The sequence below is a fragment of the Apium graveolens genome, chromosome 8 (genome assembly GCF_009905375.1).
Source record: "Apium graveolens cultivar Ventura chromosome 8, ASM990537v1, whole genome shotgun sequence".
NCBI classification, from domain to species: domain Eukaryota; kingdom Viridiplantae; phylum Streptophyta; class Magnoliopsida; order Apiales; family Apiaceae; genus Apium; species Apium graveolens.
In genome coordinates, this window is record NC_133654.1 from 156,823,891 (window position 1) to 156,828,269 (window position 4,379).

The following is a 4,379-nucleotide window of genomic DNA, read 5'->3' on the forward strand; positions in this document are numbered from 1 at the left end:
TATCCTCTGACCTTTAAAGTGTCGGCCACCTCTTTGGCCTTTCCTGATAGTAAAATTTCCTTACAGTTAATGTCATTTTAACCACCTCCAAATAAATTTTCTACCTTATTTCAATCACAGCTTATGTGAAAATACTTTTCTTTAATATCTGATGAGTAAAAATTTTTTTTTTCCATTTTTCCATAAGTTATCCCCTCAGTCTTTAGAGGTTAATCACTGTCATGACTGACTCTCAATCATTATTAGAACATCTTTTATCTTAAGTCCTAATTGCCCTGAACAATTTCGACCATTACTGGTTCGATCCATACTTTCTCGTGATTTAACACGTGCCCCACTTGGCAACATTATAATTACGTCATATTTCCTTTATCAACATTTTTATTCTTGAGAATTTTGAATATTACCTTTCTCCTTGTAAAACCTCTAAGGTTATCCTTCAATCGTTCCTCCTGTATTCCCTAGATACAGGGCATATCAAAATACCATTCACTATTACTAGAACCATTGTCTATATACTTCTGAAAAATTTCTCCACTGATCCTTAAAGGTTATTATTACCTTAATGCTTTCCAATTCATACTTGTCAAAACTCATACTATCCCTATCAAGGGTGAAATGCCAACCTTTATGCATTCCCCTAGGATTCGTTTTAAGTTACCGATGTTCTATCCTTAATTCCACCTTTAAAAAGGTACAAGCATCCTTCCATGGATAAATAAAGTCATATATCCCTGATATGGGTATCTTATTCAATCATTCCCACCTCGATAGTAAATGCCTAATTTCACAATAACATCTGTATACAAAATGAGGTTAATCAAAATGGCCTCCAAAAGATAACAACGGTTATCCGCTTTTCTTGCCTAATCTGGTAACGATAACATGGATGTTCTGGAAGATATTGGTCGTGTTCAACGTGAACTTCTTCTTAATAATTCCTTATTTACTTTTGTTGTTTATCTCGACAGTCACCTCAATGTTGGGATATCTTTCATATCTGGCGTCTCCCTTTCTGGGTATCATGCCACCGGTCTTACACTTCACCTTCTTGAAGGTCACTTCCTTCATCCAATTTTCTTAATTTCTTACTTTCTTATCCCCTTAGTCTATCCGCGTCTCATTATTTATCCTTCGAATTATCTCAAGGTTTCCTCGAATCCTCCCAACTTACAGGGGATAAACTATATGCATCTCTTATGCCTTCAACCGTCAACTTTAACTCATGGTGAATCACCCTCATCCTGACGATCATATACTTTTCTATTTCTATTAATAGGAGTCTTTAGGGTTTCCTCATACCCAACTCCCTTATCATTCCTCAAACTCTGTTGCCTTTTTATTCCTTTCCACTTCAATTCCTTTTTATTTTCCTTTCTCTTATCATTATTTCATGAACCAACACAACATAAGCATTGATTTCAAATATCCCGTCATTCTGGATTCGCGTCTTCAGAACGAATCTTAACAACTTTTACAGCTTAGATTCATAATTCATCATACTCGTCTGCCTTTGTTCTGGCTCTAAAGCTTTTACACTATTCCATAACCTTGGGAATTACGATCCCGAAAACAATTGGCTGAACTTTAATCAGTTTATTATAATCTCTTGCTCCGTGCCTTCCTTGGCCTTTCACCAGCGGGTGGTCTCTCTCTTGGGAGGGTAAGTGACAAAACAGTCTTTTGTGGTTCGTCAATCATTTAGAATCTCAAATGATTCATCTATTTCCTTTAGCCAGGCTCTTGCCTCGACTGGGTCAGCTTGTTCCTTGGAACTCTGAGAGCTTAGCGACTTAAAGGTCATGAAAGAATTTCCCACCGCACTGTCTCCTCAGAGTGGTGGTTGGGGATAATAGTATAAGTTCTGTCTAGACAGGTCCATGAATTGCCGTATAGGAGTACCGTCTCGGGTCTCCTTTCCTTACTCGACTTTCTGTTTCCTTATTATGAAATGTTTCATCCTACTCCCCATAATTGGGGTCATCTTTTAATTTAAAATCCTCATTTTCCACTCCATTATGTCATGGGTTCCTTCTATCTTGATGGCGACCTCCCTGACTATCGCGTTCAGGGTTTGCTCTAAATCTTATTCCTCAACTATGGCTCTCATCTAAGTTCTCATCCTTACACTCTTGAACTTTCGGAACCCAAATTCTATAGGAATACCTCATTATTCCCTTATCATCTTTCTCGATATTAATCTTTTATCTAATTGTTGGCTCTCTGCCTTCATTCATAACTTTTTCTGGCACAATATGATCTTTTCCAATAATTCGGGCTGTATTGCAATCTCAAACAGCTTTTCGGTACCGGCTCCGGTTACCTTCACTTCTATTTCCATTTTCTCAAAATCTCTTATAAACTCTCCAAAAGGCATTATCATCTTGAGTCTCTCCTTTTTACTAAGGGCATCAGCCACCATATTGGCTTTCCCCGAATGATAAAGAATCTCCCAATCATTATTCTTGGTTAGCTCTAACTGCCTCTTCTGGCATATGTTGAGCTCTTTCTACGTGAAAATGTACTAGAGCACTTATGGCTTAGGTAATTCTCGCACTTCTCTCCATACAAGTAGTGCCTCCAATCTTTAGGGTAAAACTATTGCAACGAGCCTAAGCTCATGAGAGGGGATATCGAATTTCATATTACCTTAATTGTCTTGACGCAGACGCGATTATCTTGCTGCGCTAAGAAGCACCCTAATTCCTTATGCGAAGCGTCACTTACAAATCAAAAAATCTCCTTTTTCCATCCGGCAACGCCAACATAGGGGCCGTCACCAACCTTTGCTTCAGTTCTTAAAAGCTGTTCTCGCATTTCTCTGTCTATTCGAACTTCTCAGTCTTATGAGTAAGCCGCGTTAAAGGGGGCTACTATCTTTACAAATTTGAACGAACCTCCGGTAGTGATCGACCAATCCTACCTCTGGTAGTTGACCTAACCATGGTCATCAATTCATCAGTGGTCCTTTATCCATTCTTGTCAGGATCCTCCATGGGATCCTCCTCAGCAACTATCCCTTCTAGGACAACATCCTTAATATCAACATCATCCGGTCCTGCATTAGGACACTCTATCGGATCCACAATCCGATCTCCAATTAGTAATAAAATATCATCGCGCTGTTGCTCCTCAACCTCAGGGTTCGGAGTCCCGCTACTCTATACGATAACGAACTACGCTTCTATCGCTACATTTATAAGGGTTCCCATAAGGGTTTTAACTGTCAGTACTACGTTAGGTAGTCCGACTATGAACTTGGCAAGAGTTCTTATTATCTTAGTGAACTTATTATCTTAACGTCCCATCATCTCTGAGGTTTATAACGCTTAGCTCTGATACCATTTCTGTAACACCCCCAGATCCGGGGTCGAGGATCCGGGTCGTCACGGTCTTTCTTTCCACAATATCACTTCACTTAATTAATAATAATAACCTTATGCTGTGACCCCACACTAACACACACCACAACCCGTTATAGTCTCAGAGATGAAATTTAAATAAGTACAAGTCTTTGAATCCACAATTTAAAAGTTATTACAACCCAAAATGATTACTTGATAAATTTACAGTTAATTGCCATTATCTGCCACAAGTTATAATTATACATAATTGATTCTCAAAAGTAGATGGTCTGATCTACAATAGATCTACCTCTGCAGCTATAGCAGCTACAACATCAACGGGAAGACGCGGGACGCTTCCCACGCGCTTGCGCTGGGTCTGCTGGAGTCTGGCCATCTTTCCTAACTGTTGTTGTGTGATGAAGAAATAAAGCAAGGGTGAGCAGCAAGCCCACCAAAATAATATGTATAATGATTTACAATATATGAGTCTACTCATAATACTCATGAAAGTCTTGGTCAAAAGAAATGAACCAAGTTTGATATCTTAATGCGATGAAGTCGCAAAATATTCAGTATATATATATATACATATATACTTTTCAAAATCTTGGAAGTCCTCTTCCATGCATAATATACACAAAATCCCAGTGTATAACTGTATATATAAAAAAATATCGTTGCAAGGTGATCTCATATATCTAACCTTGTCTCAACGTTTTTCTGAAAATCTTTGTCATTCATAAGACAATTATTAATTAGATATAAGTTTAAAAGATGAGGTTAGCAAATACCCCAATATACTTATATCTTTCCCAATACTACTTGAACTACCACCGTTCAAGTTATAACCAGTTTCAAAAGTTCATCCCACTGATGAGACCACAAGATAAGACTTGAATAGATTCAATCTTTGAAATATTATTGAATGAAAAAGTTATGAGATACTTTATTTAGTCCCGATATATATATATCCACATATATATATCTCTAAAACATTTCCTGGAACCTCTGTTATGTAAAGTATGAACAGAG